Genomic DNA, 13,108 nt, shown 5'->3' with positions numbered 1-13,108 from the left:
GTTCGTAATGCACTGCGTTGAATGAATTCTTTGTGCAACTATCAGAATAGCTATCATCTTCAACAAGCTTATCTTCAGGTTTAATTTACGTTTCCTCGCATCCTGCGACGCCTCTTTTTCTCAATTCTTCAAAATCACGTAGGAAACAGATGATTAAAAAAAATTTAAAAATGGCATAATACTGTCCAGTCTTATGTGAATGCATAGGCATTTAATTGTTTTCCTAGTGTTATATGATTTATATTTAGACGCGCAAAGATAATTGTATCTGTAAATTGTAGCACATGGGATAGTGAATACGATTCAATTCATCAAGTGTTCAAGAATATTTTTAACATCTTTTTAATACGAGGAATGAATCTACACCCATTTTGTCTTTCCTGACGGATTATACGAATTAGAATCAACGAAGCATTTCAAATAACATTTTAAAAATATCAAAACAATAAGTTCTATAGTTTTTCCATTTACTATTCAAATGAGTTTAATGTGAAATGTAATTTTTCTAGTTTCCTATTTGAAACAAAATTTGGAAAAAATATCAGTTATACATAAAGTGATTAGCACAAAACACAATGACAATCACATGCTGATCAGTAGTTTTTACATAACCTAACTGGATTCTGAGAAAATGAAATTGTCCAATGAGACGTAAAAACCATTCGTAAGAAAACTATTTCTTGTAAAAGTTCAGACATACCATATCAAAACCTGTAATTATCAATCAATCTTAAGGTTAAGGTACTTATTGAACTAACCACCTGCTTCTAAACCATTAATAATTACAGATATATACATAAATACAGAGATACGAATCTAAGAAAATGCTTCCCCTATATGCTTATAAAAGCATGATCATGCATTAGCATTATATTTTCATCTAACATCAGATTCAAACCTGGGACTCTCAAATAAAAGGTAAGACTGCTACCAACTAAAGAGACCTCTTTAGCTGATGGTAAGCAGCTCTTATAGGAGAAGGACACTCCAAAATCAAACCACTGTTCTCTAGTCTTGGTAGTGCCATAGCTCTGTACCATGGCCTTCCACTGTCTTGGTTAGAGTTCTCTTGCTTGAGGGTACACTCGAGCACACACTCCTATCTTATTTCTCTTCCTCTTGTTTTGTTAAAGTTTTTATAGTTTATTATATGAGATATTTATTGTTGTTACTCTCTTAAAATATTTCCTTTTCCTTTTTTCCTTTCCTCACGTAGCTATTTTCCCTGTTGGAGCCCCTGGGCTTATAGCATCCTGCTTTTCCAACTGGGTGTTGTAGCTCGTAAGTAATAATAATAATAACCATGAAAGGAGTTGGAATCTACTGAAACTACTTCCAGTCCACTGGTGGGTCACGAAGTTGGAGATTACTCCCTAGTAATAAGTTGTGTAAGCTACCACAGTGTCTGCTTAGGTACTGTGTAAGTATTTAGATTTCAACGTTTTTTATGTCTTCTGTCAACTTGGTTGGTAGTGATCTTGTCTATCACTTCTTGAGAGTTTGAGGTTCGACCCTAACGTGAGTTAGGAACTAGTTTCTAGGGTGTACGTGATTGAGCGTTGCTTTCCATGTTTTAATGTGTTACATACTCTTGTAACAGACATACATATATAAAGTGTAAATCTAGATATATACTGTATACACACATACACACACACACACACACACATATATATATATATATATATACATATATATATATATAAATATATATATATATATATATATATATATAGATATATAATTCATATAAAGATTATTGAAGATTTGAAAAAAAACAGAAATGTAGGACTGAAAATGAATATGAGTAAAACGAAGATAATATTCTATCAAAATAAAGAGAGGCAACAGATAAGGGTTATGGACGAAACTCTAAGATTTTTTATTGAAATACACACGTAGGAAAGATAGTAAGTCTTTCCCCAAGTGGTTCCCCCCAGTACATGAGACCGAAATTAAGAGAAGGATAAGTATGCAATGGGGAGCTTTGGTAAACAAAAATGAGATTATGAAAATTAAATGCCACTTTCTGTAAAAAGAAAAGCATTTAATCAAATCATCCTACCAAAAATCTTAGAACATAAGCTAGTTACAACTCAAAGGGCTATGGAATGAATAATGATGGGAATAACAAAGAGAAACAGAAAATAAGCAACATGGATACGAGAGCAAACTTAAGTATACGATGTTTTGACATGTAAGAAAAAGAAATGGACATGAAAATTACAGATAATAGATGAACACTAACAACAGTAGACTGTGTCCCTAGAGATTGTAAATGAAGCAGGGGAACGAAGAGAAGACGGAGGATTGACGAACTAGGAAACAATGAGTAAACACACATGCCTAATAAATAAATATATATATATAATATATATATATATATGTATATATATATATATATTTACTCATTATTTCCATTCTGACTGTATACTAATAATATGCTGTATTATTACTAGTGATAGGAAGCATTATATTCAGAGAGAGAGAGAGAGAGAGGAGAGAGAGAGAGAGAGAGGTGTTATCATGAAGACGAGTGCATTCTACAGGTATTTGTAATTGCTGGCTTGCTTTTGCACATGCCCAATCTCATCTGACTTGTTTTTGCACATACTCAATTTTCTCTGTGGAGAAACGCACTCCTATCACATTCTGAGCTGTCTGTATCTGACTCGAGGCAGGAAAACTCATCTTTTAAACATGTCTGATTTTCTTTTTTTTTGCGGGACGTTCAAGGTGTTTTTTTCAGGCGTTTGAAGAGAGAGAGAGAGAGAGAGAGAGAGAGAGAGAGAGAGAGAGAGAGATTCCCGGGACAGTCGCCAGTCCCAATGACCAACACATGAGAATTTGAGAAATGATGAATGCAAGTTTACCCGCCTGTGACCGCTTTTGTTGGCTGGCCGTGTCTGGGTGTTGGTAACTGGAGAAACCGTGAAGTTTTTTATTTCGAGGTCTGGAGAGGACAGTGAATCTTTTGAAAAAAAATTCGTTTCATGTATCTGCTTCTTTTACCGACGTTGATATATCAGGCTGCTGATATTTCCACAAAATATTCCCCACTCAATAGATGAGGACACACTAATTCTCTCTCTCTCTCTCTCTCTCTCTCTCTCTCTCTCATCGACAAGGAAAATAGAAAGCGGTAGCAGTGCACCGCTGATTCGGCTTGGCCTTGGGAAGTTCGGCCCAGAATGCGAAGTGCCTCCAGACCAGGAGGAGCTCAGTGTGTGCTCGGCAGTCGTAGAGGTTGGCCGTCCGCCAAACCGCCTCTCGTGTCACTTTCCTCCCTTCTCGTTGCTTGAAAACTCTACGCCATTCGACCTCCCCATTTCCTTTACCTGTCGCATCCTTCGTCTTCATTCCTGCTTAGTGAACTTGGCGTAGTCGAATACTAGGTAATAAGCGAGCCTGCTGGAGTCATTTGGACGGATAAACAAAGAGGTCCAATGCATTAGTTCTCTGTACGAAACTTGCGTGAGGAAACGCTATTTAGCGCCAGGTGTGTGTGTGTAGTCAGGTGACGTTCAGTCACCCTTTTACAAGTAGTAGTGTCCATGTAGAATTCCTGCCACCCCCTGCGTCTCACCCATTTTCAAAAGGAGACTCATATATACATACTTTTGAGGAAGGAGGTTTACGTAGTGTTTGTTTTGATGTGAACTTGTACATTTCTAGTGACATTTTGATCTATTTTGACACCTTTTTTGTCACTAAATTTCATGTTTTATTTTTTTTTTTGTCGTAGCATTCATTAATTTTGTCTACGAAATATCTTATTTTTTACTAGTGATAATGTGATTTTTAAAAGGTAGTAGTTTGGAATGATGGTTGTGTTTTGTGAAGTATATTCGTCCAAATAATTTCAGGAGTTTTACCAAACATTATATCTTAACATCTCTTCTCTTATTTAATGTTTTACAATTGCTTGTCAAAGAGACTCATGTAATTATTTTGGTAACTTTTTGAGTTTTAATCTATCAAGATTTTTCTTCAATGAAAATATCAACCACCACAACATTCATGAGAAGATTACATTACATTAGAGACCAAGGAAGAAGTATTTGGGCTACAAAGTGGTAAGTGGTAAAAAAAAATATTTTTTCGAAGACAATTTTTTTTCTAACATAATAACCTAATTTCTATTATTTAGATACAAAACCATTCATTTTTCTTCACTTCATAAATATATTTCTTCTGTACATTTGAAAAAAAAATAATTTCCTGAATAAAAATAACGTCGATTTCAAATTGTTCATGACATTTAATGTAGGTTAATATAATTCATGAGATTCTATTTTCATATTTATACATATACACATATGTATATACACACACACACACACACACACATATATATATATATATATATATATACATATATACTCTATGTATACTTGAATGTCTTTATGTGCCAATTCTATCTCTATTATTGTCTTCTAGCCCAACTTAATTCTTTAAAGCAGGATTCCAAAATAATCAATTAATTGTAGTATTAAATTAATTTAAACAATCATCTGATAGTTGATTTCACAAAATATACTTCGTAATAAGATTTGTTGCTGCTACATGATAAATTCTAGTTTATTCCAGCACATAATTTTTTTTTTTTTCTCTCTCTCTCTCTCTCTCTCTCTCTCTCTCTCTCTCTCTCTCATTACATAACAATAACAATGAATATATTATAGCATACATACGTAATCTCTTATATAAGTATCAATGCCCATTGCATCATACACGTATTACACACACACACGCATATATATATATATATATATATCTGAGTGACTGGGTGTGCGTACTGTATATACGCCTACGTGTCACTACATGAACGACCTTTACTATTTTTTAGACTACAATGTTTATAAATAGACCACTTTGAAGAATATTTGTAATCATTGCATATATCACTTGTATTTTCACGCTATTTTCCATATAAGGAAGTAATTGACTTAAGGCTTTACATAATAACTGTGATGGTTTACTGTTTATTTTACAAGGTGATTCATTTGGAGTTCCTTGAAGTCTTTATATTTCAAGGTCACTCGGCTATTCTGTTCTTTCATTGATCGGGGGTTATGATTCATCTTTTGTTTCTTGTTTTTTTTTTTTTTTTTTTTTTATCTGACATAGACTTTAATTCCTGTTATTATATTGAAAGAATGAAAGTATTCAATCATTTTAATGTAGCGGTTGAATTTATATCTATAATCTTTCGGGGGCCGGAGAGAGAGAGAGAGATGAGAGAGAGAGGAGAGAGGAGAGAAGGGGCGATATTAATTTCCATGTATTGCTACTGTTCTGAATCTCAAACGCCATAAAAATCCCGAATTCTTAATGGAAAAGGAATATCTATCAGAGATTCCCCCTTTTCATCACCCATTCATGCCCAGATATTCCAATAGACGCATCATTCAATCTTGCGTGAGAGAAGAAAGATTGATTTTCAGCCCCAGCTGCTGTTAAGATTGACTCTTGGCAGCTCAATGTTCTTCATTCTTGTATCACTTCCTCTTATTTATTTATATGTTTCTTATATATATATATATATATATACTGTGTGTATATATATATATATATATACTGTGTATATATATATATATATATTATACTGTGTATATATATATATATATACTGTGTGTGTATATATATATGTATATATATATATATATATATATGTGTGTGTGTGTGTGTATATATATAAACTGTGTATTCATATATATATATTTGTATATACGATATGTAAATATATATATATACATATATATGTATGTGTGTGTATGTTTGTATGTATGCATATATGCTAAACGTAAGTAAACAATGCTTGGATAATAAAATAGGTCACAAATTAAGAAGGGAGATCTTGATGTTTATAAATGGTATGGTAGTCAGTAAGATTACTGGAAAAAAATAAAAAGTGCAAAAGCTAATGAAAGCATTTGGATGAGTTTACAAAAGAAAAAAAATATAGCAAGAATTAAGAAGTATAATAAAAAATGGAAGCAATATGAAGTTAAACAGAAATTAGACGTGGAGCAATGAATGTTGATATGAATGATGGAATAATAACATAGGTTGATTTGTAAAGGTGTTTCAGAATAGATACGATAGATTGTGAGAGGATAAAAGAAGGCGTGAATTAAACAGGTGTAGTAAGTAAGGTAGCAGGGTGTGTGCAAAAGACTTGGAACAGACTTTAGGAAGAGGACTGTTGAGCCATTTTCCTCTATGGAAGTGAAAAATGGATAACACGATAGATTACAAGTGTTATGAGATGGTCTTAAGAAGCTACTGTTGTCCGACTTTTTGGTGGCAAGGGAATTGGTTTGATATCTAGAGCATGTATATATATATATATATATATATATAAATATATGTATATATATACAATTGTAAACATATATATACATACACCCATAAAAGTCATAAAACACAAATATATATATATATATATATATATATGGATGTGTTCATGGTTTAATAATATCAAAAGCTGAAGAATAAGCAAATCGCCAGATTCGGAAACCTGAATCCTAAAATGTCAAGTGTGATACAACATAAGAGGGAATTACTATTACGTCTATATCATACTATGCAATAGAGACACAAAATATTCTTTTTTAATACGCAACAAAGAACACACACATACAAAAACGCAGATTGCTCTCGTTATTTGGAAGGAATTTTCATTGCAATATTACGTAAACAACAAACACAGCTGGTGCGTTTGCAACAAGGACTGTTGCGCCCTCATTATTTTCAACAGGTCTTTTTTTTTTGGGGGGGGGGGGGGGTCGAACGCTATGCACCTGAGTCTGTGTCGAGGTCTTACTCCAGTATCATTAAAGAAAGATAAAAATTGCTCAGACGAGAGATATAAGAAAAGGCCATTTCAACAAAGGTAGAAAAAAGAAAAGGGAAAATGCAATCTGGTTCGTTATTTTTTTGTTATAGATAAAGGAAATGCGAGTGTGATCTTTCATTTTTAATCTGGATCTCCTTTCTTCATTGTTTTATTTATTTTGATTCAAGAGTTTTTTGTTTTTGAAAATCGCATGAAATTAAATGTACGCCTTTGATGATTTAAATTGTTTTGAAATATATTCTGTTCAGGTTTTCATTCAATCGAAGAATTTGTAGTTCATAATCATAGTAATTTATGATAGAAAATAAGGAAAACTAGAAGATCTAGATGAAATACAAGACTACTTGTAGTTCTTTGGGTGTAAAATTTCAAAGGTTATGACTGAAAACCCCCATTTTAAAAGGGAAACGAACACAAGAACACCACCTAACTTGAAGTTCCCGTCTTACCTACCATAAGAGCCGTATCCTTACCTAGTTACCTACGGGGGGGGGGGGGGGGTGCTATACCCCCATGCGATTTCCCTTAGACTGCCGTTTTCTCAGCTCACCCTAAAACTAACTCTCTACCTTGTGTTTGCTATCCAACTGGCTTTACTACTGGCAAGGTAATACTAAATCATAAAATTTCGCAAATCGTAAAACTAGCCTCATATTATCGTATTTCAAAACAAAACAAACAACCATAAAATAATCGATTTGACAAGTAATAAGAAAGCTTACAGCTGTCCCAACGAACTACATTTACCCTGAAGCACAAATTAAAGGTTATACTTTTTATTCATTATAAGACATTTTGAGTAGAGAGTCAAAATACTAAATTAGCAATTAATTAGGATATATTATCATTATCATTAATATAATTAAGAATTTACATGTCCTTATGGAGCTGGTCGACAGGCAAAACCTTGCTCAGAGAAGGAAAATCAATACAAACTAGACTTTCAGAGCCAATATTATTGAACTTGTGAGCAGTGGAAGTGTTAACGCTTAAATTTCAAGAGATCCCAATACGGGCTTACTATTGAAACACGCTACACTATTAAATAACTTGAAACTTCAAAGCTTCTTAGAGATGTGTCCTGGTCGACAATCTTGATTTGAATCTTGTTAAAACATTTTAAAGTCTCAAAATTATGATTAAGAAAATTTTATTATTGTTCATTGGAAACATTGGGTATCTTGAGATACTCAATTGATTCTGAAATTTTACCTGTCACTATTTTGGAAGCGATCAAGATGAACGAGTTAAAAGTCATGATCAGAGTCTAAAAATGCTGTTAATCCATCCTACTTCAGACCGAGATGATCAACTCGATTATTAGAGTTAATTGAGTCATGAGCAATAATCCTCATCTTCCGAGAAAATACAGAGCTACAAATTAATCCAAACCGAATGTCAAATTCAAAATATTAGATTATAGTCTCTTTTGAAAAAGGAATTAACAGTCTTAATGACTATGCTCGGGAGTTATAATTTTGAGACCTTGAACTAATAAAACAAAGAGTTCTAAAGTCCTGAGCAACAATTTAGACTTTTCGCTTCCAAAATTAAGAGAGATCAAATACATTTAAAACTAGAGGGACACTCAGTTAAGCAAAGACATCAACCTCGGCAGCTTATTTCTCGACCTTTTTGCTCAAACCTTTACCTTTGACCTTAACATGTATTCATTGGCGAGGATTTTCATACTCTGAAATATGAACTAACTTTCAAGTCTTTGTGACAACGATGTCCAAGATTATGACTAATTACGTGAATTGGACATTTTGCTTAACCGTGACCTTGCCCTTCAAAATTTAATAATTTCCAGCTTTTTACATAACAGTTAATCCCTGCAAGTTTCATTACACTACGATTAAAATTGTGGCCAGGAAGCTGTTCACAAACAGACACACACACAAACAGGGGGTAAAACATAACCTTCCAACTTCGTTGATGGAGGTAATAATATCAGAATTAAGAATAATATATTCGATATGTATTTACAACAGGGAACCAATAAACTCTTTGAATTTAAAGATAAATTTTGTATTAAGAAGCAACGATTTAAATAATTTTCATCGCAACAGTAGATTATGAAGGCTTCAATTATAATTTTGAGAGATTCAACCAACGAGTTTATAGAATACGAGATTTAACTCATTAAATTGATTTGTACGACATCTGTAAGCTTCAGAGCTGGTAATAACTACCATTACTGTACAGAAACGAATTCTGTAAATCATTTAGTATACCAGCAAACAGAAGTGTGAATTTTAGTTGCTCCAAGTGATAGCTAGCAAAAGTCTTCTACTTTTCTAATATTGTTAAACCCCACAAAAAAATATATATATGGATCATAAATATACGTTTCGCAAATTCTCATTCCTGATAAGTGTAATAACTTTCAAATTCCAGAGCAAAAGACCTAAATTTAATATTCCAAAATCCATGTGAACCAAAGCGCAATTATGGCCTTAATTCAAGTTTACCTGCCGCTGATTAATTTGAATTATTCATATAACAGAACGCAGTTACAAAGTTTTGTTTACAGAAATGCAAGAGAACTTATACAGATTTACATGTGTGCGTATAGGAAACGTAACTGCTTTTAAATGTTCTTATATTTATATTATGTACGTATATATACATGTATATATATATATATATGTATATATATACATTTATATATATATATATATATATTTATATATATATATATATATATAATATATTCATATATATACTGTATATATATATAAATATATATATATATATATATATATGCATACACACACACACACACACATATATATATATATATATATATGAATGGAGAAGTATTGATTTAAAAGGTCAAGATAGAGACAACTGGCGAAATCTAACCGAGGCCCTTTGCGTTGATATGCGTAAGAGGAGATGTTGCTGATGATATATATATATATATATATACACTACACACACATATATATAAATATATATATATATATATATATATACCATAATCAATGAGTCAAGGCTTCTATGACGTTGACAGGCTTGAAACATGAAATAACCCAAATTCTTCAATACCAAGGAATTTTCATACTGTTTTCGGATAGCGACAACCTCCCCCCCCCCACCCTTCCTGTGTCAAACTTACAATTCCTCGGAAGCACGCCTTCTTGGCCCCACTCCCACCCCCCAACCCCCAGCCCCCCCCCCCAAAAAAAAAAAAAAAAAAAAACACACCACTAAGGATAAGAACACCGGAGATCAAAGAGATAAACCGTTATTGGTTCTCGTGCCATAAGCTTTCAAGTATTTGGAAAAACGATATACTTGTTTATCTTCTTTCGAGACTTTCATAAGCGTCTCAGGTAGTGAATTCAAGAAGTAGGGCCATTGAATATCCCTTTGGTGGTTGTTCTCAGAATTCCCTGATAGTTTCTTGGGTACTGAGAATCGATGGACTCAGACACAAGACGGTTCAGCGGTTCAGAAGTACATAAAACATCCTGCCTATCCAATAAGGGTTGTAGTTTAGCTAGTAATAATAATTATGATAATAATAACAATAATAATAATATGATAATAATAATTATAATTATTAGAATAATAATAATAGCAATAATGATGATAATAATAATAATAATTGCTATAATAATAATAATTGCTATAATAATAATAATGCATGTTTTCAAAAGTCAATATCAGTTCTATACGATTAACTACTCATTTTAATTCTAATCTTAAATGCATTCAATTAATAATAAAACAATCTCGATTGATAAAATCAATACTCATACAAGAAATGCCATTCTATATTCTTCGGTTGCAATCAAAATCTTAAATTACAATAGATAAGAAAAAGGAAGAACTCCATGAAATTAAATCAGTATGCTCGCAAGCCTTGAGATTTCTTATTTTCATGCTTCACTCAGAGCATGAAGAAAAGCCAAGCCAAGCGCCCTCTAATGTTAAAATCAGGATGTAAAGAGAAGGTTTAAAGTCTTTAGTTATTCACACAGCAATGCGGAACGAGATACAAATAAATTCTTTGTTTTAGTGCACGATTATATATATATATATTATGTGTGTGTGTGTGTGTATACATACACACACCAACATATATATATATATATATATATGTGTGTGTGTGTATACATACACACACTATATATATATATATGTGTGTGTATATATATTATATATATATATATGTATATATATATAATATATACATATATATATGTGTGTGTAAATAAATCATCATCATATCCTCCTACGTCTATTGACGTAAAGGGCCTCGGTTATATTTCTCCAGTCGTCTCTATCTTGAGCTTTTAATTCAATACTTCTCCATTCATTATCTCCTACTTCGCGCTTCATAATCTTCAGCCATGTAGGCCTGGGTCTCCCAACTCTTCTAATGCCTTGTGGAGCCCAGCTGAACGTTTGGTGAACTAATCTCTCCTGGGGAGGTCAAAGAGCATGCCCAAATCTTCTCCATCCACTCCTCACCATGATATCATCCACATATGGCACTCGAGCAATCTCTCTATAGTTTCATTTCTAATCCTGTCCTGCCATTCAACTCCCAATATCTTTCTAAGGGCTTTGTTCTCAAATCTACTAAATCTATTGGAGATTGTTTCATTGTCATACCACGACTCATGTCCATAGAGTAACACCGATCTCACTAAACTAATATATAGTCTGATTTTTATATGAAATTTCAGGCAATTTGATTTTCAAATTTTTCTTAACCTACCCATCCTCTGATTTGCTTTTTTCAATCTTTCATTAAACTTTAATTCTAAAGACCCTGTATTGGAGATCACACACACACACACACACACACACACATATATATATATATATATATATATATTATAATACGGAGTTAATAAAGAGCATCTATTCACTATATTTCTTACATGATTTGCCTCCTATATAGCTACTAAGGATAAATGGGTCAGGATATAAATTGAAAGTAAAAAATTCTACGTTATAAAGATGAATGGCATGAAGGACAGTTGACCCTTGTGAGTGCCATTCTAAGCAAGTAAGCTGAGGAAGTGGGAGACATGTACCTGCGAACTAATGCAGAGTTAAAGATCGGTGATGTGGATACTGTACAAGGGTGAAGTATCCCCATACAAAAAACATGAAGTAAAAGGTACAATTTCCGAAGCAGTCGGCGTAAACAATTTCATGGTTATTTACGAATTTATGCTTTTATTATTATTATTATTATTGTTATTATTATTATTATTATTATTATTATTGTTGTTGTTATCATTATTATTATCATTAATATTATTATTATCAATATTATCATTATTATTATTAATAGCTAAGCTACAACCCTAGTCGGACATGCAAGATGCTATAAGCCCAAGGGCTCCAACAAGGAAAAATATCCCAGTGAGAAAAGGAAATAAGGAAATAAATAAACGATATAAGAAGTAATGAACAATTAAAATAAAATATTTAAAAATCACTAGCAACATAAAAACAGATTCTTCATATATAAACTACAGTATAAAAAGACTTATATCAGCCTGTTCAACGTAAAAAAAATTTGCCACGTATATGATTTTCATCAGCAACAATGTAACCATAATAAGCTTCTGAGAAACGACGTTTGATGAAGACGAGAAGACACAATAACCTTAAATCTTTTATCATACATTAGAATAAAAAAGGCCATTCATATCCCTAACCCGTATTTTCGACGTAATTCCGCGAGAATAAAAAAAAAAAAAGTCCGAGCGAACAGGTTGGCTGGCTGCGCACCAATTCCCTTCATCAAAGTAGCTTTAGTCACGTCAGGGCTTACAATCTCCTCCCAGTTGTAACAGGGATATTTTAAAAGCGCTCGTCATCCTGCATGGATGTTGGCTTCCTTTTGCTTCTGTTCTGTAGCAATTCGGTTTTCCTCCCCTTTTCTTTTATGGAAGAATTCTAGTTTCCTCTTACTGTGTTCACTTTCAGCTTGGTGCGTTTGTTAAGAATCTTCACTTCGTTATTTACTTCTGCTATCTAGATTTAACCGCAGTATACCCTTAAAGGGAATTCTAGGTTTTGTATAACTGTCTACTTTAAAAGCACTCATGTAAATCTAGCCAATTTTTCTATCATTTTTAAAGCAGTATATCTATATGACGTTTCCGTACATATTTCCTTCTCTTTATGCAGACTTCAGTTTTGAGTAATTATTTTTACTTTCTAGGATTTAAAAAGAAAGATTACATGGAGGAATTCTGATATGATTTTATA

At 32.7% G+C, this 13,108-nt stretch overlaps 1 protein-coding gene across 4 annotated transcripts in view; it reads left to right on the top strand.

Annotated features, from left to right (window-relative positions):
* The first annotated feature begins 3,203 nt into the window (after positions 1-3,203).
* Positions 3,204-13,108, top strand: part of LOC137641477 (ligand of Numb protein X 2-like) — a 62,294-nt gene continuing 52,389 nt past the window's right edge. The window contains exons 1-2 of one of the 4 annotated variants that reach the window (XM_068374082.1): positions 3,204-3,499; positions 3,983-4,076. The gene's annotated coding sequence lies outside the window, so the exon portion shown is untranslated. Of the gene's footprint in view, positions 4,077-13,108 lie in introns of all 4 variants that reach the window. The other 3 variants (XM_068374083.1, XM_068374080.1, XM_068374081.1) reach the window with 3 other exon arrangements.

Source organism: Palaemon carinicauda, chromosome 5 (assembly GCF_036898095.1).
Source record: "Palaemon carinicauda isolate YSFRI2023 chromosome 5, ASM3689809v2, whole genome shotgun sequence".
NCBI classification, from domain to species: domain Eukaryota; kingdom Metazoa; phylum Arthropoda; class Malacostraca; order Decapoda; family Palaemonidae; genus Palaemon; species Palaemon carinicauda.
The sequence above is the reverse complement of the archived record's forward strand: the minus strand, read 5'-3'. Positions and strand labels throughout refer to the sequence as shown.